This window comes from Aotus nancymaae, unplaced genomic scaffold (genome assembly GCF_030222135.1).
Source record: "Aotus nancymaae isolate 86718 unplaced genomic scaffold, 86718_ANA_hifiasm-v0.15.2.pri h1tg000059l, whole genome shotgun sequence".
Classification (NCBI taxonomy): domain Eukaryota; kingdom Metazoa; phylum Chordata; class Mammalia; order Primates; family Aotidae; genus Aotus; species Aotus nancymaae.
Genome location: NW_026988473.1, coordinates 64,399,656 through 64,410,546, shown reverse-complemented (window position 1 = coordinate 64,410,546; position 10,891 = coordinate 64,399,656). Strand labels below are relative to the sequence as shown.

Below are 10,891 nucleotides of genomic sequence, written 5' to 3'. Positions count from 1 at the left end.
TGGGGAAAAAGTGAATAATAATCTGGATTAGTGGAGAGGGGAAATGATAGCTGTTATTAGAAACTGAAAAGGCTATCCTGTGACTGTTGTATTAGGCCTATTTTATCTAGATCCTGAAGAAAGAAGCAGGGTGTAGAATGAAAGGAACATAAATGGATTTTGGCTTAACAGAGGAAAAAAAATACTAATAGTGAGTTCTACCCTAATACTGCCAAATGAATGAGAGTCCCATTGTTAACAGTGTGCAGGGATAAGTTGGACATTCACGGATGGAAAAGGAAGACTGGAACTGATGATTGAAGAGTTGCTTCAAGATCAGTTTCAAAATAGTAATTGTATTATTCTCTGATTATATATTGATAGAGACTGCTTTAGAGTTTGCAATCAAAACCTTTTCTGATTTAGCTGAAGCTACTCCATTAAAAATCTGCTGGATGTTTTATAAATACTTGTATAATCCCTGCCCTCTAAGATAGTATAACAAAGATATTTCTGCGAGTTTCTTGCTTTCAGTCCTTTTACTTATCATAAAAATTCTGCAAGTTTCTTGCTTTCAATCCTTTCACTTATCATAAAAATTCTTTCTTTTTTAATTTAATTTTTTTAATGCTTCGTGAATTTGCATGTCATCCTTGTGCGGGGGCTGTGCCAATCTTCTCTGTATCGTTCCAATTTTAGTATATGTGCTACCAAAGGGAGCACTATTTCTCATAGTGAGTCTAAGATATAGGCTTTACGTTTCTGCATTACTAGATGGTAAAACTAACCCAGAGAAGTTAAGCAATATATCTAACATTATACTGTTAATTAGCAATAGTAATATAATGCAAACATAACTGATTAACAGTTCTAAACAAAGCATCTTCCTCCACGTTTTCATAAAGATGCACAAATTAGAGTAATTTTAGAAAGACCTTCAGTTTTGTAGATTTTTAGTAATGAAAGTCAGTTTATTGTGACTTTTATAATAAAAAAGGTATGTTGTGAGAAATTTAGAAAATATAGTAAAATTTAAAATAATAAAAAGTAGAATAATATCCTCTATAACTCTACCATCTGAAAATTACTTCAACTATTATAGTGCATAATTTTGTGAGGTTTTTCATACATATATTTCATGAAATATATAAATATATAATCAAAAATAAATATTACATATAAACATACATGCAAATATATAGATATATAATTTTGAAGATAAATAGGACCACCTACTCTGTGTTATTCTTTGCTTTTTATGGGAAATACAATTTTGTGAGTATATTCTAATATCACTAAACGTTTTTCTTTTTAAGATTATTGTTCTCACTGTCCTGCGTGCAAGTACATTTTTATTTTCTCAACGAATCCACTGAATATTGTGTTTTTTAACAGTGTAAGGAGTTTTTTTTTAATTGTGTATCTGTAACATTAGCCAAAATTATTTAAAGTCAATAAATTTTTATTCAAGGAATTCTATGTTGTGATGAATATTTTATTTTATAAAGCAGTTTTAGGTACTGTAGTTGGTTCTTCATCACGCAAGAAGGCCCTGAGACTCTTCTGTGAAACATATATGTTCTTTAATATTCTTTTGTGAAAATGTTTTTGTCTGTTTGTTTTAAATTTTAATAGCTTTAGGGGTACAAGTGGCTCTTGGTTACAATGGATGCATCGTACAATGGTGAAGTCTAGGCTTTTAATGTAACTGTCACTAGAATAGTGCGCATTGTATCCAACAGGAATTTTTTCATCCCTCACCCCCATCCAACCCTCCCCTCTTCTGGGTCTCAGTGTCCCTTATAGCACTCTGTATGCCTTTGTGTACTTATAGCTTAGCTCCCACTTATAAGTGAGAGCAAGTGATATTTGTTTTTCCATTCTTAAGTTACTTTACTTACGATAATGACCTCCACTTCCATCCAAGTTGTGGCAAAACATATTATTTCATTAATTTTTATGTATTTAGTAGTACTCCTAGGTGTGTATATTTTTATGTATTTAGTAGTACTCCTAGGTGTGTATATTTTTATGTATTTAGTAGTACTCCTAGGTGTGTATATTTTTATGTATTTAGTAGTACTCCTAGGTGTGTATATTTTTATGTATTTAGTAGTACTAGGTGTGTATATATATGGTATACGGCACATGGAGTATACATCATGTACTTGCATGCAGTGTGGTTGGAGCAATAATTAAACAAATATTTAGTGATATTAGACTATACTAAATGAGGTATCTATACCTTATTTTCTTTATCCACTCATCAATTGATGGGCGCTTCGGTTGATTCCATATCTTTGCTATTGTGAATTGTGCTGTGATGTATACACACATACTGGTATTCTTTTTACATAATGAATTATTTTCCTTTGTGTAGACACTTAGTAGTGAGATTGCAGGATAACATAGTAGATGTACTTTTAGTTTCCTGCTGTTTTCCAGAGAGGATGTACTAATTTACATTCCCAGCAACAGTGTATTCTCTTTTCACCACATCTGCACCAACATCTATTATTTTTTGACTTTTTAATAAAGGCCATTCTAGGTATGATAAGATGGTGTCTCGTTGCGGTTTTAATTTGCATTTCCCTGATACTATATCACTAAATTATTTTTCTAAAGCATAAACTTTATTTGCTTCAGCCTAAAGATAGCCTAAGAAAACATAAAAATCCATTTTTACTGACATGCTAGTAGAATTATTTCCCTGAAATATTGAGACTTGTGGTCAGTCACTTTAAAGAGGTGAAAGGAATTTTTGCTTCATCTGCCCTCAGGACTGAAGACAGATTAGGAGTAACTGAAAGCAGCCGCTGGTTTCCCATCACACTCATGCCTGCTTGATCTAGCCCCTTTCCAACACTACCCTCAGTCACCTACTCCTTTGTTAGCACTTTGACCTCATTCTCTCTCTTGAGCGTGCCAAATGTATTCCAGGCCTAGATCTGAACACATGGCATTCACATGGCTTAAAAAGTTTTTCCTAAATATTCGTTTGTGTCTCTGTTTCAACATCACCTCCTGAAAGAGGTCTTCCTGACTCCCTTAGCCCCAGAAACCCTGCCCTCCCTTTCTCCTTTTCCATCACCCTACCTTCACTCTGTTTTATGTTTCTGTATACCACTTCATTAGCTACGATCATATCATGTAAGTATTTGCTCCTTGGTATTTTCCTGCTCATTTATTAAACACAGGAGAATTACAATGCTTCTGTCTAATCAGTAGCAACCTAGAATAGTGCCCGGCATAGAGTGGGTACCCTACATATGCTTATTGCCTGAACGAATGAGTGAGCAGCTTGAAAGGCATGCCTGGGAAAAAGATTCCATTTTATTTTTACTAAGTTGGGAAGTCAGGGAGGGTGTTGTGCTATTTTCTAGTCTTCCTTTGTCGCTGATCTAAGAGAGATTATTTAAGAGGCCTGAGCCTGAACATAAAGGTTGATTTATTCTTTGATACTGGAGAGTGGGAAGAACAAAAACCAGAAGTTGTCCTGAAGGAAGGCTAGGAAGAAAAGACCAGCTTGTCAATATGGTTGGGCTAGACAGAGAATGGGAGGATGAGACAGAGTCAAACGGGATTTTTTTTTTTTTTTCAAATGAAAAGAGTCATTTCTCAGTGGCACCTGGTAGATAAATAAATCTTGGGAAACTCAGAAGGCCAGGTACAGGTACTGACATTGCCTTTCTACATTCATGACTGGAAAGTAGGTATATTTAAAGGGCCCGGAATAAGTGGAATCCTCTTATTTTTATCAGAAGAGTAATGATAAGCTCATTAATTGTCTATGTGGACAGGTGATACAACCCTCAGAAGTATTCTTTTGGCTTGCATTTTTAAGATCCCATAAAAGAAAATGCAATCAAATTGTGATTTTTTTTGAGAAGGGAGTTATCCATCAGCATTAGAGTCTTGATAAGGCTATGTAGGTTTCCTAAGAAAGACACTTCTTCAAAGGTGATAACATAGTTATCTCTCTGTCATGCAGTATAATTGATAGCACTGTTCAAAATTAATGGACTTTGGTGTGTAGTAAATTAATGCACAGCACGCTCAGAGCAGAAAGCTTACCACATCTGGGATTTTTAACCCACATCTAGAATTCGAGTAACATGAAAAGTGAGGGATGGGCGCGAGCTCATGTCTGAGGATTCGGCAAAGACCGACAAGTTTTACAACATGATAGTGGTCATAAAATCAGACTTAACAACCCCACAGTCCTGCAAGTGAGATAGAAAGGTGTTCAAAGGAAACCTGTGCTTCGGATATGCATCATCCCTCCTATTTATTTTATTACCATGAGCTTACAGTTCCCATTGGTAGCTCTGCCTGAGCTCTTATAAATATGATAACATAGAGTACTTAAGAAATATTACATTAATGGGGGATTTCTATTAGTCTTCTGTGACCTACATTAATATTGGAACGTTTTAATAGACACCATCATAATGAGAACAAACCTACTAGCATATGTAGCCAAAAGGAATGATCTTTTTTTAGCTAGAATGGGGAGGAAATTAGAGTAAAACAAAAAGAATCAAATCAGGAAAAAGCATAGAAATGAATGAAAATAGGGCCCAGACAGGCTGGCACTCTTAGAGAAACTAATGTGGAAGCAGCAGTTTATCTTGTTTCTTGTGAGAACTAGACTGGAAAGTTGAGGGGAAGTGCCCATCTATGATGCCACAGAAGAGTTCACCAAAGAGGTAAAATTGATTTCTTTCCTTATTCTCAATTTTCTAGCAGATAGATCAAGTACTTTGGAGGCATAGAAATCTTGATTAAGATTATAGCCCTTTTGTTTGTTTTATGTATGATGTTTGGACTGTTATTTAAACTCCTCGGGTATTAGTCTCCTAATCCATGCAATGAAGGCAAGCAAAACAATTTTTAGGGTCATGATGAAGAAGAAATCAGATTAGACATGTTAAGGACCAAGCACAATGCTTGAAGCAGGGCTGTCATTTACGATGTACAGGTTGTGCCCTGCACAGTCACTAGAGGACACCATTTGCATCTGTAGGACAAATTGTAAGCACTCTCCCATGGCATACTCATACTTTCATCCTAACTGAATACATCTCTCAAGGTGTCTACTTTGAGAGTGTAAAATCAAGGTGATCTGCCATTACCTTCTCAAACACATTCTAGCGATAGCAGTGATGAGAAAGACAGGACAGGGAAGACTTCTGAGTCAATGGCATGTATCATTCTCTCCATCTGAAATATGGCTCTTACCTCTTATAGTCAGACTTTTTGCGCCTTTTTGGGAAGTGTTCCCTGATGCTTTACATGTCTTTTTTTTTTTTTAATCTCAAGCTAGATTAGATCCCTCTCTCCCACGTTCCTGTGACCCTCTGCATTGATCTCATAGGCTAACTCTCTCAGGGTACACTCTACATTGTATCATAAGTGTTCTTTTTTATTATTCTATCACACACAATACTGTGAACTCTTTGAACGTCTTACTTATCCCTGTATGTTTAGTTCCTGATTCAATGTCTGGCACAGTTATTGCTCAGCAGGTGCTTGTTAAATGAATGAGCACACAGACTATCATGTGCAAACGCATTGCAATATGACCTTGAGAAAGTTACTAAATGCTTCTGAACTTCAGCTTCCTCATCCATAAAATGGGAGAAAATGTATACCTAGAAGCTAATATTGAGCTATGTAAAACACTTGGGCTAGAATATTCACTCAGTAAGTTGAGCAGAATTTCATTAGTATTATACTATTTTATGACCATATTCAGATATAATTAAATGTACCAAAAGTACATTTATTGAAAAAAATGTAAACACTTGTTAAAAAAATCCCATTGAGCCCCTTAATTCTCGGGGTGTCTGCCCTACAAAGGTGCCATTTTCCCTTTTCTCACCACAGGGATCCATCTCTGTTTCCCCTTTGCACTTTTTGTAAGTTCATACATTTATTGTGTCTGACGCTCACAAATCCATTACATTTAATGAATATCCCTTCTAACATCATGCTGCTTAAATGAAGCTAGAGTGTCTAATGATTTTGCTTTTAACAGTGACTTTGTGTACTCTATTTCTGAAACTCAGCAGAGCTCATCATCATTTTAATATTTCTGAAATCCTCATAGTAGCCGTTAAATTTGTACCAACGCTTTTGAGCACTGATCATATAAAGTATGCAGGACCAGGCACCATAGGGAGATACAAACATGAACATGGTCCTGCCTCTCCCCTTGACGTTCAAGGTTTCAGATCAAAAGTTTCTTAGTTAATATGCTTAGAAGAGCCACTCACAGTGATATTCTCTACGGCCATGAATCAGATCTCTTGAGTTAAAAAAATAAAAAACATTACTTGGGCAGCTTTTAATGCACTGGATATGGTACTATATGCTTTGAAAATAGATCTGAATAAGACACATGCTCTGCCTTTGTGAATCAGGTAATTTAGTGATGAAAAGAGAGTGGAGAATATAAGCACACTTTTTAAATATATTGGGCTAAATGTTTTAGCTGAAGTAAGCATACAGAGTGTTGGTGGTAATCAGCTAAGAAGAAGTCAGACTAGAGATTAAGGAAAACCTTGAAAAAGTGATGACAAAAGCCTTCTTAAAAAGCATACTAATGTAGGTTATCACATTTTGATCCTTATGAGAATCAAAAGAAAAATTTAGCTCAAAGTAGTTAATTATTGAATAATAATTGAGTAATAATTGAGTTATGAGTGAAAATAGTTGGGAAAGGGTACTCCAGGCAGAGGGAAAATGGGAGGAAAGGCATGGTATAAAGTTACTATAAATGGTTGTACTGAAAGTGTGGGATCAAGGTAAGGACTGATGAAAATTGAGTATGGGTAGACTAGAAACAGGCAGGAGAGTCAGGCCAGAAAACCTAGATTTTGTCCCGCAGGAGGAGTGTTCTCATAGTGTTAAGGAAATAAGTGATTCACTCAGATTTATTTTTAGAAAAACCTATTTAGCCACCATGTAGAAGATTGATTTGAGAAGTTCAAGACAAAAGACAGGAACACTCGTTAGAGGTCTGTTACAATGGTACAGCTGAGAAATGAGGAAGGCCTGGACTTTGCACAGGGCTAGAAAGGAAAGAAGAGAATAAGCCGTCGTGGAGACTATGAGTAGATGACACAGGTAATTTATTTAATGATGTACGTGATGAAAATAAAAGAGAGACAGAAGAATGGATGAGAACATCAGGATTTCTGTCTGGCTGTGTGATAGCATGGAAAGAGGAATGAGTTCAGTTTGGCCATGCTGTCTTTCTAGTGCCAGATAGGCAGTTTCAACAGGCATTTTCATATATGAATTGGAAGCAAAGATAGAACCTCACCGTTGGAAATAGTGACTTGAGAGTCTTCTGCGCATAGAGAGAATAACCTTAAAAGTAGATAAGACTATGTGAGACATGCCTCTAGAGAAGGAGAACCTAAGTAGGGGTTTGGAACGTATTTAGGAGAGTAAAAATTTTCAGTAGAAAAGTGACAAGACAGGGTAGTTTTTAGAAGCCTGAAGATGAGAGCTATCTATATCAGTTATCAAACAACAGTGTGTGTAATAAACAACTAAGGATCTTGTACAAGGTTCCTTGGCCCCACCCCAAGAAAATCTGCTTGATTATGATGAAGCCTAGGAAACTGCATTTCCCAGCAAGCACCCAGGTGATCTGATGCAAATGGTTCATGAATCCCACTCTGGAAAACACAGACCATATTACTGTTTGAGTGGGAGAAGACTGAACACAGGGTATGTGCTCATCAAAGTGCTATGCTTAATGAACTAGATGTGAGCCTCCTCCAGATTTGCTTGGCAGGTAACCAACAGAAGAAAATTCTTGTTACCAATTTATACTTATTTCCTAGACCAAAAATATCACCCGAAGCTGTGTCAAAACCTCACACACCCAGAGCAGAGTTTGCAGACACAAATAAAAGTCAGGCTGGGGAAAATGAAGGAAATCCAATGCAATATATTTGTATTCTGTCACTGAGGCACTGTCTAATGTTGCTGTAACTATGATGTATAGGTCTATCAAAGCATGTGTTACCATGGTCTGAATTTCCCAACTGGAGAAAAATGATTAATGTAGAGATTTGCATTAGATGTGGTCTTGGACATCAATATTTCAGCTTAGGTAAACAGGAGTTTTACCTAATTTATTGGCTCTCATTATAGATGGCTTGTAGAAGCCAAATTCCCCCTCTGCCTCCAAAATGACCTTTCATGCTCTACAAATCAATCTAGAAGAAGTGAAGCAAGTTGGTTAATATTTTAGAAAGAAAAAAAATGACTTCACATGTCAGGGGCTTAATTGTTGTGATTTTGACCCATTTGGAAATTAGTTAACATTTGCTTCAGGCCTCTGACTTCATGCATTATTTATTTTCATCTTGGCATTGCTTAAGTCTCTTCATGTGCAATACGCTTATAATGGGAAAATCTTTTTCTAAATGTTGCACTTAAATAATAGCATTATGAATCTGAAAATTTAAAGCCCAAAGTGTATTCTCCACATACATACACACACATGGCTATCATTTCAGGCCACACTGCTTTGGGGTACATTTTAGCTCTCCTTGGCAAAGTTTCTAGATGTTACAGCCAGCATTACAGAGCAATTTCCTTTTAAGAGTTTTACGTTGCAAAGTGTGTCAGAAGTTAATCAAAGGGTAACAATGCATAAGTCTGTGCATATGGCTTCCTGGAGACCGGGGCCAGCCCATGCTGTCAGTCACTGTCAAAACTGTATCACACAGGGGCGTATAGTACCTTTTTCTCTCCTGTGAGAAAATGTTTCTGACCACAAAGGTCACTGCCTTTATGGAATAAATCTATTAGTCTATTGTTGTGGTATGAATCCCAAGGAGAAGGCATCTCATCAGCTGTCTGGCTCAGTTGCATGGTCTCTGCAGCTTCTTGCAGTACGGGGTCAAGCCCTGCAGCTTGCCTCTGACTGTCAGCATCAGTGTAGGCCCTTCGTATCATAACCTCTGCATCCTGGTGAATAATCACTTATGCCTGGCCTTGAAAATGACTATCCCATTACTTGTTCCATGTAATCATGGGAGAGGAGTGCTTTTGGAACCATTACACAAGCTACACCTTCCAACCAGCCTGGGCGTCCTCAGATCTTAGATGGGGAAAGGTAATCTGTGAGAATGTTCCATCATGCCAGTGCTATAAGAGGAGGGTAATTTTGAAGCTGCTTACAGAAAAAAAGGCTTAGAGACTCTTATGTATTTCTGAAATGGATACCACCTTCTAATCACCTATTTTTTGTTGTTGTTCTTGACACCCATTTGAAGTTGAACAAAAACCTGTGTATAGATGAGGCCTGACAGCTGTTTCCCAGATGCACAGAAATAATCATTGCAGCTGTCTAAAACTAGGCCATTTGCATTTGCATCAGTTTGGATTAAATCTTTCATTATTTTGGGTCATCATTTATGTACAAAGCTCATAGAACAAAGAATATGCATGTCCCATGTAGCCTTTTTAAAAAATCTTCAAGCACAAGCATAGAAATTCCAGGGATTCTATTCACCAGGTAAAATGCAGACTAGTTGAAGGTGATTTTTATTGCACAGACGTTAACTAAAAATCTGCTACATTCACAGCACAGTTTTTCTGTATGCTAAAAATCTTCTCATCTTTCCAACTTTATTGTAACCTTCTCCATGAAGCTGTCTTCAGTTCCTGAAGTTAGAATTCATTGATAACTTCCCTCAGGAATTTGTAACCAAACTCATAGAGGCTGGAATTTGATGCTCTGTTTTCCTAGTAATGCTCACTGAAGTAAATGCTGAACAAATAAGGAAGGGAGAAAACCATGCAGGCAGACACATTTGTATTAACTCAAAATAGGTAGTTTTGATACAAATATTTATATAATATTGTATAATTCAGAAGCACTTTCACTTTTTTTTTTTTTTTTTGGTGTTGGGGGATGGAGTCTTGCTTAGTCACGCAGGCTGGAGTGCAGTGACATGATCTCGGCTTACTGCAACCACCATCTCCTGGGTTCAAGCGATTCTCCCATCTCAGCCTCCTGAGTAGCTGAGATTACAGGCATCCACCATCATGCCTAGCTAATTTTTATATTTTAGTAGAGATGAAGTTTCCCCATGTTGGCTAGGCCGGTCTTGAACTCCTGACCTTAGGTGATCCTCCTGCCTTGGCCTCCCAAAGTGCCAAGATTACAGGCATGAGCTACTGCTCCCAGCCGCCTCTTAAATGTAAGTTCCAGTTTTATATCATTTCTTTGCTCATGCATATGAAATAGGTGATTAGAAGCAGCTGGGTCAAAAATGGAATGCTTTGCTGCTTGCGCATTTTTTCCACCAGATACCCCAAGTCAGCAGTCCCCAGGCTTTTGGCACCAGGGACTGGTTTTGTGGATGACAATTTTTCCATGTACTGGGGGTGGGTGATTCAAGCACATTATGTTTATTGTGCACTTTATTTCCATTATTATTACATTATAAGATACAATGAAATAATTATACAACTTACCATAATGTAGAATCTGTGGGATCCCTGAACTTGTTTTCTTGCAGCTAGATAGTCCCATCCATGGGCAATGGGAGACAGTGACAGATCATCAGGCATTAGATTCTCATAAGGAGCCCACAACCTAGATCCCTCATAGGTACAGTTCACAATAGGGTTCCTGCTCCTATCAGAATTGAATGCCACTGCTGACCTGACAGGAGGCCCAGCTCAAGCAGTAATGTGAGCAATGGGAAGTGGCTGTACATACAGGTAAAGCTTCACTTGTTTGCCTGCTGCTTACCTCCTGCTGTGCAGCCTGTTTCTTAACAGGCCACGGACTGATACTTGTCTGTGGCTCATTGGTCAGGGACTCCTGCTCTACATTATCACTCTCAGGTTCCAAGTTTCACAGATCTGTAGAGCC

General features: G+C 37.4%; 1 non-coding gene across 1 annotated transcript; it reads right to left on the bottom strand.

Moving 5' to 3' along the window:
- Positions 1 to 595: 595 nt before the first annotated feature.
- LOC135270265 (U6 spliceosomal RNA) lies at positions 596 to 702 on the bottom strand. Its single transcript, XR_010338432.1, has one exon. It is a non-coding gene; the product is annotated as a U6 spliceosomal RNA (small nuclear RNA).
- Between the last annotated feature and the right edge of the window lie 10,189 nt (positions 703 to 10,891).